This window comes from Haliotis cracherodii, unplaced genomic scaffold, assembly GCF_022045235.1.
Source record: "Haliotis cracherodii isolate W230 unplaced genomic scaffold, xgHalCrac1.p SCAF_3, whole genome shotgun sequence".
Classification (NCBI taxonomy): domain Eukaryota; kingdom Metazoa; phylum Mollusca; class Gastropoda; order Lepetellida; family Haliotidae; genus Haliotis; species Haliotis cracherodii.
In genome coordinates this window covers 3,721,917-3,737,203 of record NW_027266286.1, presented here as the reverse complement: position 1 = coordinate 3,737,203, position 15,287 = coordinate 3,721,917, and the positions used below count along the sequence as shown (strand labels likewise).

General features: G+C 42.8%; 2 protein-coding genes across 3 annotated transcripts in view; one reads left to right on the top strand and one right to left on the bottom strand.

The window, feature by feature from the left end:
- Window positions 1-15,287, bottom strand: part of LOC139473695 (transcription initiation protein SPT3 homolog) — an 89,694-nt gene that overhangs the window by 28,829 nt on the left and 45,578 nt on the right. The gene's annotated exons all lie outside the window — the stretch shown is intronic.
- The window catches only part of LOC139473694 (runt-related transcription factor 1-like), a 66,434-nt gene continuing 64,572 nt past the window's right edge, over window positions 13,426-15,287 (top strand). The window contains exon 1 of the mRNA XM_071256404.1: window positions 13,426-14,199. The gene's annotated coding sequence lies outside the window, so the exon portion shown is untranslated. The remainder of the gene's footprint in view (window positions 14,200-15,287) is intronic.

Genomic DNA, 15,287 nt, shown 5'->3' with positions numbered 1-15,287 from the left:
GCAACTCTGCATGGTGCAACAAGGTGCCTTATACCATTCATACAGTTGAGCTGCCTTTTGATGGAACACTTGACACAAAGCCCGAACACACAGATGGGATCACTAGGATCCTGTATACTGAACCCCATGGGGTTTCTGGGTTGAACCCCAATGGGTTTCTGAGTTAAACCCTGATGGGATTCTGGGTTACACCCCGAGGGGTATCTGGGTTTAAACCACATGGGGATTCTGGGTTTAAGCCCAAGGGGGTTCTGGCTTAGAAATGGCCCCAGCAACCCATGCTTGTCATATGAGGAAACTTAATAGATGTGGTAATCTTTGTTGCTTGCGGGTCATCGTACATTGAAAGTGCGGATAGTTGCTCATAATATCAATCACTTGTTATTTACAAACCAATGTCCCTTAGCTGAAATATCACGGACTGTGGGGGTTAAATATTACACAAACAAATCGGTATTAAAAATCCGACTTCATTTATTTGTTACCAAATTTTCTTCAGCCGAAACTCTTGTATTTGAATAGATTCGGTCATGCATCACAAAATGCCTGAATATAACCTTTCTGATTAGATAATCATTCAGTCATATTCTGAAAGTCACTAAAACCTCTTCCCTGTCTCATCAGATATATCGCTCCTTCACAACCACCCTGTTAGTTCTGTTTAAACAGAAACAAAACATCTAACATACTCAGAAATACAATATGCTAAATAACCAGGATAAAATATCCCCCTAAGGATAAACTTTACGTAAAGATCGACACCATGCGATATCCCAAGAAAATAACACACCTCAGTTTGGCAATTATCATTTTTAAGATGGAAAGGCCTGAGGCCTTTTGTGCAAAATCCGAGACTGAGCCCAACTAAATTATGAAGAGTTGTCGATGACTGTGACCATTCATCATTTTCTGACGTGTTTCTTCTCTTTTCAAACGGACATACGACAAACCCTAACATAATTGATACCGTTACTCCATGCTTACACCTCCTAATGATGACTATTGTTGTGCTACGCCGTCACGGGGCGGTTGACATCTGGTGGGTATGGGCTTCTGGTTTGTGGAGGAGTTAGGGAGAGTCCCCTAAGGACAAACATGTGACCCATTTTCCTGTGTGATGCGTAGTAAGTGTGGCGACAGATTTGTTATGAATGGCCGTCAACAAAGTGACAGCTTCGTACCGGTTGACCACATCCCCCTCACACGAGTGATACTTTCGTCTTTGTTATGTCCATTGTTTAGCTATAAACAAACACACTAAGTTCCTAGGTTCAATGGTGGCTGCCTCCTCCTAGAAAGGCCAACACGGTGGGCGCCTGCTGCTTACATCTTGTATGGTGATAATAAAGTAACATTACTCATGTAATTGAGGGGAGGACAAGTGAACATAGCTATTCATACATCCATGACAGGCAGTTTTTCCTGATTCCAGGGAAACTCCTGTCTTCTGTCACTGTTTCGGTACAGGATAAGCCGTCGACTGACAATAGTGCAGAGGACATGTAAGAATCTAATGATGGCTGTCCTCATTGACTAGGAGAATATTTCTCTCAATGCTTCAATTTTACTACAAATTGGAAGAGAATAAAACTGACAGAGAATGTAGACATGGTAAAAATGTTTGTCTCAGTTTCAGGCAGGACCAGCTACACACTTAGTGTAATAAGGTAGACACTAGAGTGAGAGAGTGAGTGAGTGAGTGAGTGAGTGTGAGTGTGAGTGTGAGTGTGAGTGAGTGAGTGAGTGATTGAGTGAGTGAGTTGGGTTTAACTCCGCTTTTAACAGTATTCCAGTTATATCATGGCATGTCAGCCTAATGTGGGAGAAAAGCCTGATGTGATGCATGTCTCAGACATTTACTTCGGTGAAGGTATTTCAATGTTGCTTCACTTAATGATCTGGTCATGCACCTCATGGCCACAATCAACAAAGAATCTCTGAACACCAAACCTCAGTGACTCCCTGCCCCGCCCTAACATGCAACACCATGTTCCCAATTATTCCTTCAAATCTTATTTCTGACCATTTTCATGACAGGATACACACAAATACTCCAACTTGTCTGACCATCTTTCAAATTGCTGCCTCACATGATATGAATAAAATCTAGAAACATAACCGTTAAACTATATTAATTAATTGAACTGACAATTCCAAAGATTCTTGTAAGATGGCTATGCATGTGGCATTACAGACAGACCCGTCCTTACACTTCAGATCTAACAAACTACTTATCAAGTGAGTGAGTATGATTTTACGCCACTTTCAGCAATATCACAGCAATATTCCAGCAATATCACAGCAGGGGGCTCCAGGAATGGGCTTCATATAACATAGTTATACCGATGTGTGGACTTTCGCTGCGACGTGAGAACACTTTAACCACTAGGATACCCTTCAATGGCAGACAGATCGGTCGCGCTGTTATACAAAATGTATTGGGATAAGCAAGAAAGTCTCGCCTCTATCTTTGATTGGCTTTCCATCTGCTGTATATATGAAATGGGAACTGGAACAACTATACATTTCGTCTCAAATTGTATTGAGCCCACAAAAATATCTAAATAGAATGTAAATTCAAAATTATGAATTTTAAAGTATCATTTCAAACTTTAGATAGGGGAGAAAATCTTTAACCCAATTAAAAATTTAACAGAAATAGATTTTAAATTTTCAAAGTTTAGACCGGGGAATGAATTACTTTAGGCCAATCAAAAATTTAACAAAATTAGATTTTTAATTTTCAAAGTTTAAACTGGGGAATTAATTATTTTAGCCCAATAAAAATTTAACAGAATTAGATTTAAAAGTTTCAAAGTTTAGACAGGGGAATGAATAACTTTAGCCCATTTAAAAATTTAACAATATTGGATTTTAAACTTTTTAAAAGAAAAACAGAAAAGTATAACTTGTTGAGATACAAGCTAATATCACAAAAGGATAAGAAAGATGACCAGTTCCTTTAAATTAGCCTGTGAGTATATACCGCACATGTTCCCTCTCCCTGCAGCTAATTACCCTGTACATTCATGCATGTGTGGTCCAATGGCTGCAGCCAGACAGCGTGTGTGTGACCACTGATCCGCTCTCGGCTAAATCGCGTCACCTCTGCTGCATCATGTCAGGACGTCCACATGAGGAAATGCAGGGCAAATACTTCCATTCTAACCAGGATAACTTCAACATAATAACCAAGGGGGAGAGAGTATTAAAACTTAACTCTTGATTGTTAAGAAATTGCCGCTGTATCATCTCATGCCTGTGTTAATCCTATTTTCAATGTAAGTCTTGCTGATGTGCAAAAGGCATGCACACAACCAGACAGGAAAGCCACATTTCATTGATAAGTTGTTGCCAGGGGTGACAACTCTTGGTCACCCAGATTGTTTCTGGTGCGGACGGACACTCCTGGATGCCAAGTACATTACACAAGATTGACTTGCATCTGGAGAGGGAAAACATATCGTCTTACACATCTGTACATACTTGCTGGGGCTGAGCCATACTGGTGTGGTGGGACTGTTTTCATACAAACAACATTAAGTCAATAAACAGGAGACTCATAGGAGGATCAGCTTGTTTGTAAATGATCTTCCCCTAACAAATTCCTGAATACATGACACTGTTTTATGGATAACAGCTTCTTCAAAGTCTTTGCCTAATCACTACACCTTCATTGTAGTTAATTGGTTTCTCTCACGTTAATCTCATTGGCTTCGTCATTATATTATCATCCTGACCTTAATCCTACCTTGTGTAAACCTATCAATAGACAGACAGACAGACAGACAGACAGACAGACAGACAGATTGATTACAAAAGTCCAAAGATCAGCTGTATAATTCACTCAGGTTGAGCTGCAAGTTGTGGGACCCTGTCTGGTCTAGTCTGTCATACAGCAACCCTGATACAAATATATCCAATACATCTCATGCAAGTCTATAATGTTACTGCAGTATCACAAAATGAAGAGTCTCTGAGCTCCTTTTTATTTTATTTTTATTATAATATACAGGTTTCACGAATGTGATTTTAAGATATATATATATATATATATATATAAATAAAACTCTATCATCTGATGATGAGGCAAGAAGCTGCTGTGAAACATTGTTACAAAGAACAAAATGAAGCTGTTATCCACAAAGCGCCATGTATTCATGTTCTTCCAGCTTCTAAGTGCCTATTCCAGATGACATAAATGATATCAGCCCCACATTACTGCTACTATTAATATACATCTGAATTCTCATCAGTCAGTGCAATTTATTTTCTCATCAATATCCTGAATTTTTCTACTTATATTTTTCTATACATAAGTTTGATAAATAACTTCTAACATGTCTCAACCTGCCCCTATATCATAACTTGTACCCATTTCTCAACTTTGCCCCCATTTCACAGTATGGCCAGTAAATGAAGTAATCCGGGTTATGACAAGTCCCCAGGACTCATGTTAAATGTGGACTTATCAAACTAATGAAGACCAGGTTACCCTAACAACATCAGTTGCTGCTCATGCTATCATCCAGTGGTTTGCCCAGCTATGGCTCAGTTAAAGACAGACCACTGTGAAACTAATGGAGACCTGGTTACCCTCACGACATCAGTTGCTGCTCATGCTATCACCCACTGGTTTGCCCAGCTATGGCTCAGTTAAAGACAGACCACTGTGATAAAGAACATATAAGCTGCCACATAAAACCCCACTCGACAACCATAATAACAGCCTTTATCATCAAAATCCACCAATGAATAAAAATCAAATATCAAACTGAACATCAGTCCTAAACACAGCAGTTTGTCCACCTGCTACACATTGACTAGAACTAACTATTTAGCTCGCTTATTATCCACGAAAAAAACGAAAGGAAGGTAACATGAACAGAAGGAAGTCGGCAGTGAGTTTTTGCAGCAGCCGGTGACATGACAGCATGCATTGTTGGTGGAATCGGGGATTAAGGGCTGTTTGTTAAATGGCTTATACGTCAGTTAACTAAGTCAAGGTAGTCTGGGTAATTAACACGGAGGACAAGTAGGACATCGGAGAGGATTACCTCATCGGGGTTTTTATGTCAGGGATGCATTCATACACAGCCGCAATACCAGTGCCACAAACGTGTGAGTTGTCTGTTATGTTTGCAATATGTCATGGTGTTCATGGTCACTAGCGTGTTCGTATAGATTCGTGCATTTCAACATTTTAACAGAGTACAGTGGTGGGATTGATGTTTGTGATAGTTTGACATGTGAAGTTCTTGTTTGTATACATGCACAAGTTTTCACTGTACAATGACCACATTGTTATGCATTGGTTGTATATGTCATGATTTGTACTCATTTTCAACTAAATCAATGAAATATGTCAAAAGCTGACTTAATTGTGAAACGCCAGACACATCTATATTCAAGCTTACAGCTCTAAACTCGCAAAAACAGTAAAAGTGAGATTCTAAGGGTTTTCATTTTTATCTTTTTGACATTATTTCAGTCAACTGCATGATGTCAGTCATGTGCATGAATATTGAAACACTTTGCCTGGCATATCATCCCTCTTTACATCTGTATCAATGGGGAGAAATCACCTCACACAGGTTCCCCTGACGTAAGGTGAAACTGGGTTTAACGTCGCGTCCAAGATTATTGCACTTATATAGCCACGTGCATGTATGTCTGTGTGTGTGTGGCTGCTTGTACTAGTCCAGACTGATGCCGATTTATAGTGCTAGCTCACTGAGATACCATGCCGCAGTTTAACATGAATAGCCCACTCAGACACAGTATACTGACTCCGAGCCGACCAGTCCTTGTTTTAGTCCCTTAATGCCGAGCGCCAGACAGGGTAACAACAAGTACCATCTTTTAACGTCTTTTTGTATGACACGGCCGGGGATCGAACCCCGGACCTTCCGCTCTCCCGGCGGACGCTCTACCACTAGACCATGGATAGACCTGACTCAGGGTGGGCTGCAAGTTGTGGGACACTGTCTGGTCTAGTCTCTCATACAACAACCCTGATACAAATATATCCCATACAGCCCATGCAAGTCTATAATGTTACTGCAGTATCACAAAATGAAGAGTCTCTTAGCTCCTTTTTATTATATTTTTATTAAGATAATTTAACAACTGTTTTTTCAGTAAGATATGTTCATTTCAGAGACTAGATGCTAGTCTATGTCTGGTCAAACAGATCAAATAATGAACTCATGTTTGTTTGTTTGTTGTTTACTCTACCCTCAGCAATATTACAGCTCTATGACGGCAGTCTGTAATAATGGATTCTGGACCAGACAATCCAGTGATTGATATATGAGCATTGTACTCCAATTACAATTTTTCAGTTTTAGGTGTTACCCTTAAACATATATTTTTCATATTTCACACTTTATCTTATTGAAATCATTACGGTAACATCTCCAAAACCCTTTCAGCAAATAAAATCATTAAAACAAAAATCATCCCAGAAATTGGGTGTTCACATCATGTCGGGAAGACACGTTATTCACAATACAAAGTCTGTGTCCTTGTCTGTCTGTATGTATTGTAAGAAAATAACAAATATCCGACAGTTCTAAGAACAGGAGAAAGTATTAAGTTAACAACAGCTACTTATTCCATAGCGACTTGAAATAGTACCAAGATTATATGCAGACTCTGGTATATCAATAATCGTCACAATTCCATAGCGGTACAATCTATTCATTTTGTCAGTTGTCTTAACCACTGAAGAACAAAAAACAAGAACGTTTTGAGACAATGAATTTTGAAAATGTCCCTTAAATGGCTCAGCTGTTGTTTTCAGTTTCTGGACTTTGATGTGGCGAGAGAGGCATTCGTGAACTGTCACATGACTGTGTCACATGGTCACAATGTCGCCACTGCCGCATTCACTAACCCCAATTTGCCCCCCTCTCTCGCCTGCAAAATAACACAGGTAAACAACAAACCCCAAACCTCATCTACCACCTTCTTACTTCCCCTCCAATAGGTTGAGGTGGACCTGACCATCTTCATCCGGATGTACACCATACTGCAGTGTTAAATTAAGTGTTACCCACTTCAACAATACAAATGTGTAAATTTGGAAAAGAAGCTGATGATAATTCCAGAGCTACAGACAAGTAGCGTATTTGCGTAAATTACACCCCAAAATGTTCAAAGCCCAATTACTTTCAATTAACTTTCATACAGAAATGCATGCATAAAATGAAAAACTCAAATGTATAAAAACAGTTTGCGTAAATACCCAATGAAGCTTTTTCAGCATGCATACAAAGGAGCTAATTTCCGAAACACAATTACTGGCTAATTTACTTTCCGAGTCAAGCCTATATATTTAGAACAGTTATATACATCTAAAACATTATTTCATTTTTTTTTTAAATCTTAAAATGTTCACTGATTTGGGGAAAAACCCAATAGAGTGATGAATAGATGAAAAATCTAATACCCAATGAAAAATGTAATAACCCAATTAAAATAGAAACCTAAAGTAAAAACTGAATTGCTTAAAAAGTTGTGGAGCTCTCTTATTCTAAAGAAACAACAACAAAAAACGACATGTGAAGATCCGGGATAGAATAGGTCTTCAGCAACCCATGCTTGCCATAAAAGGCGACTAACGGGATCGGGTGGTCAGACTCGCTGACGTGGTTGAAGCATGTCATCGATCCCAATTGCGTGGATCGATCTTCATGATGTCAATCACTTGATTGTCTAGTCCAGACTCTATTTACAGACCGCCGTCATATAGCTGGAATATTGATGAATGCTGCGTTAAACAACAAACAAACAAACTATAAAAAAACAAATTTAAATGTTGCATCTACCTGGCTCAGTCATTCCCACACACCCATCACAGGAGCTAAACAGACCCATCTCACTCTACAGACCCATACCTGACCACCCACCCATCACAGGCGCTTAACAGACCCATCTCACTCCACAGACCCATACCTGACCACCCACCCATCACAGGTGCTTAACAGACCCATCTCACTCCACAGACACATCCCTGACCACCAACCCATCACAGGCGCTTAACAGACCCATCTCACTCCACAGACACATCCCTGACCCCCACAGACACATCCCTGACCCCCACAGACACATCCCTGACCATTCACCCATCACAGGCGCTTAACAGACCCATCTCACTCCACAGACACATCCCTGACCCCCACAGACACATCCCTGACCACCAACCTATCACAGGCGCTTAACAGACCCATCTCACTCCACAGACACATCCCTGACCACCAACCCATCACAGGCGCTTAACAGACCAATCTCACTCCACAGACACATCCCTGACCCCCACAGACACATCCCTGACCACCAACCCATCACAGGCGCTTAACAGACCCATCTCACTCCACAGACACATCCCTGACCACCCACCCATCACAGGCGCTTAACAGACCCATCTCACTCCACAGACACATCCCTGACCCCCACAGACACATCCCTGACCCCCACAGACACATCCCTGACCACCCACCCATCACAGGCGCTTAACAGACCCATCTCACTCCACAGACCCATACCTGACCACCCACCCATCACAGGTGCTTAACAGACCCATCTCACTCCACAGACACATCCCTGACCACCAACCCATCACAGGCGCTTAACAGACCCATCTCACTCCACAGACACATCCCTGACCCCCACAGACACATCCCTGACCCCCACAGACACATCCCTGACCATCCACCCATCACAGGCGCTTAACAGACCCATCTCACTCCACAGACACATCCCTGACCCCCACAGACACATCCCTGACCACCAACCTATCACAGGCGCTTAACAGACCCATCTCACTCCACAGACACATCCCTGACCACCACAGACACATCCCTGACCACCAACCTATCACAGGCGCTTAACAGACCCATCTCACTCCACAGACACATCCCTGACCACCAACCCATCACAGGCGCTTAACAGACCCATCTCACTCCACAGACACATCCCTGACCCCCACAGACACATCCCTGACCACCAACCCATCACAGGCGCTTAACAGACCCATCTCACTCCACAGACACATCCCTGACCACCCACCCATCACAGGCGCTTAACAGACCCATCTCACTCCACAGACACATCCCTGACCCCCACAGACACATCCCTGACCCCCACAGACACATCCCTGACCACCCACCCATCACAGGCGCTTAACAGACCCATCTCACTCCACAGACCCATACCTGACCACCCACCCATCACAGGTGCTTAACAGACCCATCTCACTCCACAGACACATCCCTGACCACCAACCCATCACAGGCGCTTAACAGACCCATCTCACTCCACAGACACATCCCTGACCCCCACAGACACATCCCTGACCACCAACCTATCACAGGCGCTTAACAGACCCATCTCACTCCACAGACACATCCCTGACCACCAACCCATCACAGGCGCTTAACAGACCCATCTCACTCCACAGACACATCCCTGACCCCCACAGACACATCCCTGACCACCAACCCATCACAGGCGCTTAACAGACCCATCTCACTCCACAGACACATCCCTGACCACCCACCCATCACAGGCGCTTAACAGACCCATCTCACTCCACAGACACATCCCTGACCCCCACAGACACATCTCACTCCACAGACACATCCCTGACCCCCGCAGACACATCCCTGACCACCCACCCATCACAGGCGCTTAACAGACCCATCTCACTCCACAGACACATCCCTGACCCCCACAGACACATCCCTGACCACCCATCCATCACAGGCGCTTAACAGACCCATCTCACTCCACAGACACATCCCTGACCCCCACAGACACATCCCTGACCACCCACCCATCACAGGCGCTTAACAGACCCATCTCACTCCACAGACACACCCTGACCCACACAGACATGCATATGCTCGTAGACTGACCCCCTACAGAGAGGGATGCTGCGTACTGGCCATGCTGTTTGCTGCAAGTCACTCACTCATGCACTAACAAATTGGTCATTAATACAGTACCAGCTCTCCTAACACCACTGAAGCGTAACACCCAAATGTCGCTGATCATCAACAAAACATATGTCAAGTTGGAGTCCCCGAAATCCCTCCAATCTGTGAACTTGTCTCCAGTTCAACACTTGAGCTGACAGAGATGAAGTCAGCATCACTTACACTGGGTGTTTATATGGCAGAACGTGTTCACAAGACCAAGGCTTTGTTCATTCCAGCATGACTCACTGACCAAGCCACTCAACTTAGACATGTAGAAAATGTCCTGTTTGTTGGAAAGTGAGTAAAGTTAGAAAAGACCTCCCTGAATGGTCAATATTTTCCTCACATCAAACAGTCACAAAACCTTTAAGAAACCATACAAATTGTGAATTTAATGAATGAAATATTTGAAATTCTTGAAGAGAAAAGTTAACAGTTTTTTGTACTAATATCTGGCAGGTTGCGGGAGATTTCAATGGTGACACATGTATCCATTCAACGACCGTCACAAGATGTCAGTTCACTTGTATAATGCCGGGGGCAGTCATGAATATCATTGTTTGATAGGCATTACTTAGAAGTTGACGGATGACAAGATAGACACAATTTTTTATGGATAACAGTATTAAAGAAGTTGTTATCCATAAAAAATTGTGTCTATCATGAATATCATTGGGATCTACTACAGCAACCTCCACATCCGCATCCCTGCCCACTCCACCACTGTCAGGCCACATAGTGACACAGCTCCATGCTTTTGGTTTGTCGTGTAACACCACACTCAGCAACATCCCCGCTATAGAACCGATTGATGTTTTTACCTAATGTGTGACATCTTCAAATAAGGCAATTCAAATTGCTCACATTCAAATACTTATCAAAAACGTGATTACTGAAAATATTTTTGAAAACATGTTTTCATAATGATTTCTAACACAGACAAAAAATAACAACTTAAACAAACAATGATATAACCCAAACAAACAATAATATATCACAATGACACAATAAACAATGATATAACACAAACAATGATATAACACAAACAATGATATAACACAATGACAAACAATGATATAACATAAACAGTGATATAACACAATGACACAAACAATGATATAACACACACAATCATATAATACAATGACAAACAAACAATTATATAACATAAACAAAGATAACACAATGACAACAAACAATGATATAACAATGACACAAAAAACAAACAAACAATGAAAAGAGTCTTCCCTAACACCAACTGAGTGCAGCATGGTGCATCTCTCTTCATGCCAGTGACTGACATTCCATTTCAAACACTTAAAGTGAAAAAAGCAGGCTGCATAACTGCAATAACTCCTTGAGCAATGTCTGACTGGTGACTGACTGAAACACTTGACCAAATTTTGGTTTAACAGGAAAAGGTGCATTCCCGTCTCAAGTGGCGGCTAACCACAGACCTCCACACCTTCATGTTCTTCGTGAGACCTCCACACACCTTCATGTGTCTAGTGGGACCTCCACACACCTTCATGTGTCTAGTGGGACCTCCACACACCTTCATGTGTCTAGTGGGACCTCCACACCTTCAGGTGTCTAGTGCGACCTCCACATACCTTCATGTGTCTAGTGGGACCTCCACACCATGTGTCTAGTGGGACTTTCACACCTTCAGGTGTCTAGTGGGACCTCCACACACCTTCATGTGTCTAGTGGGACCTCCACACACCTTCATGTATCTAGTGGAACCTCCACACCTTCATGTGTCTAGTGGGACCTCCACACACCTTCCTGTGTCTAGTGGAACCTCCACACCTTACTGACGGCAAGACGATGCATCACACACCCTGTGTCTTTTACTGACGGCGAGACGATGCATCACACACCCTGTGTCTGTTATTGACAGCGAGACAATGCATCACACACCCTTTGTCTGTTATTGACAGCGAGACAATGCATCGCACACCCTGTGTCTGTTACTGATGGCGAGACGATGCATCACACACCCTGTGTCTGTTACTGATGGCGAGACAATGCATCACACACCCTGTGTCTGTTACTGATGGCGAGACAATGCATCGCACACCCTATGTCTGTTATTGACAGCGAGACAATGCATCGCACACCCTGTGTCTGTTACTGATGGCGAGACGATGCATCGCACACCCTGTGTCTGTTACTGATGGCGAGACAATGCATTGCACACCCTGTGTCTGTTACTGATGGCGAGACGATGCATCACACACCCTGTGTCTGTTATTGATGGCAAGACAATGCATCACACACCCTTTGTCTGTTATTGACAGCGAGACAATGCATCGCACACCCTGTGTCTGTTATTGATGGCGAGACGATGCATCACACACCCTGTGTCTGTTACTGATGGCGAGACAATGCATCGCACACCCTGTGTCTGTTACTGATGGCGAGACAATGCATCGCACACCCTGTGTCTGTTATTGATGGCGAGACGATGCATCGCACACCCTGTGTCTGTTATTGACAGCGAGACGATGCATCGCACACCCTGTGTCTGTTATTGACAGCTAGACGATGCATCACACACCCTGTGTCTGTTACTGATGGCGAGACGATGCATCGGACACACTGTGTCTGTTACTGATGGCGAGACGATGCATCGCACACCCTTTGTCTGTTATTGACAGCGAGACAATGCATCGCACACCTTGTGTCTGTTACTGACAGCGAGATGATGCATCACACACCCTTTGTCTGTTACTGACGGCGAGACGATGCATCGCACACCCTGTGTCTGTTATTGACAGCGAGACAATGCATTGCACACCCTGTGTCTGTTACTGACAACGAGACGATGCATCACACACCCTGTGTCTGTTACTGACGGCCAGACGATGCATCGCACACCCTTTGTCTGTTACTGACGGCCAGACAATGCATCACACACACTGCATCTCAAACTACTGCACACATGTGTACAGGAGATTATATTAGTTTGATATACGTAACGTAAGTCTCCATTTCACCATCAGTAACATTCTTTGTATGAAACAAGTTTAGCCTTAGAAATTTCCCAGTCCTAACACAGTGGGAACACACTGGAGTAGCCTTGAGGTTCCAACCCAATGGATCCCCTCCTACATGGGTTCAAAGTGTCAAGCCAAACAGAGGCCCCTGCTGTGATATTGCAGCATATTGTTAACAGTGGTTTCAAACCATACACTACCACAGGTCACAACGATCACAGCATTACCATTTCTAAAAGCGTTTCACAAAACATAAACATAAGCGTTTACACATGAGGTGAGGACCATACCAAGAAGCCTGTATATCTAGATTGACCACTCCTCTCCGAACCACAAGGAGTGTCGGCTTGATAGTTGACTTCATTCCCTGCTCTTATGAGTAAACCACAACTAGACTTCATACATAACCTGGCCTCAACCCCCAGCAGATGCCTCCAGTGCATGGGGAATATTCTTACAACCTCAACCTCGTCTCCCAGTTCCAATCTTGGGACAGTAGCCTGATGACCTGATGGGCAGGTTCGGGGGCTTCGGCTAGCTGGGTGGCTAGCCAATCAGAGACCACACCAAACAGGGATGGTTCCTACCACTCCCTAACACCCTATAACTCCAGTGAGCTATTGTTCTCTGCCTGCTAGTCTACCTATGTATCTTTGTTTGCAGCATCCCATTGGGCAGCTAGCATGCCACTTAGGGACGTTAAAACTTTGGAGCAAATACGACGACAGATGATAGGAGCTCTTGTGTCAATGGAGGGGTGAAAAAACAGGAAAACCACAAAAATGTTATCAGGCGGGAAGAGGGAGAGCTGGCGACAGAAGCATATCATCCTCGCCCCAACAAGGCACAGCACACAATATTTATTCAGAATGTTTCCAATGGGAACAGCAACTGATCTCCATTACTGGTTTTAATCTGATAACAGGCCTTAATGTGACAATCACGCCCTCTCCGTCAGACTCAAGTAGAAACACTTTGAAACTTCGTCACATTTACTTCGAAACATCACACATTTCTATGACAAGTTTCTTGTTTTGATGCCACCAGTTTCCTGTGTCGTCCTCGCTACCCCCAGGAGTGTAGAGACACTTGGAATATACCCCGTGGTGTTCACAGTTGAAGACGGCGACAACATCGCACAAAATGGAACAGTGACACCTGGTGTTGGTTAGGAGTACCACTTGGGATCCAATTCTGCATTGTCACGTGACAAGGTAAGTTCAAATGATTTACTTTTTAATTATTTAAACATTAATCTTGAGAATAACACATATTCACATAAATCATTCACATTCAGCTATGAAAACCACTACCCATACATTATAGTTTTAAGAAACAATTTCATTGCTAATTTATTTATTTAAGTATTAAATCATTAATGTTCAGAATAACACATACACATATAAATCAGATTCACGCTCAGCTATGAAACAAATATATGAACATAATATTTAGAAGAAACAATATTCATTGCTGTTCTGCACACAACGAACGTCCAGCCGCACGGAGGCAGATGCACACTTGTGAGTTAAACTAGAACTCTGCAGCACTGCAGCTATAAACCCACAACAGATGCTGAGGAACTGGAACAAGATCCAGCCCTAATTGGAACGTAATATTCATGGCAATGAGCACTACCATGTTGATAAATGGCCTGACTCCCAACAGAAACACATCAACGTCAAACATAATCAACTCCAATAATGGGAGCAATGAATCCTTCAGTTTGCTTGAACTATGCGCGTAATGACATAAGCTGAAAGTGTTCCCAATGACCAGGTGTGTAGATGTAATTCTTAGTTTCTGCAACCCATGAGCCTCCTCCTCCTCCCATGATAAGATGGCTGGGCAGTGACACGACAAGGTGTGGTGATACCTCCATGGTAATACATGACATAATGTTACCTGAGTGTGTCCAGCGGCTGGTGTAACTGTGGGTAGTGATAAAACAATATTGATTCAGAAAACTCTTCCCCAGTCCTGTTTTTTCAAACACTATTTGTGAACAAGAAAAGATTAATTATCAAAAGAAACCTTTGTGTTCGATAGGGGGGAATAGAACATGCAGTACCTCCAATGGTCTTGAAGAAACGAAAACACACATCCTCAAATATGTGATATACCTGTAGTATGTGTTATACCTGTAGTGTGTATGTGATATAGGTCTAGTATGTGATATACCTGTAGTATGTATGTAATATACATGTAGTATGTGATATACCTGTAGCGTGTATGTGATATATCTGTAGTATGTATGTGATACTCCTGTAGTATGTATGTGATATAGCTGCAGTATGAAATA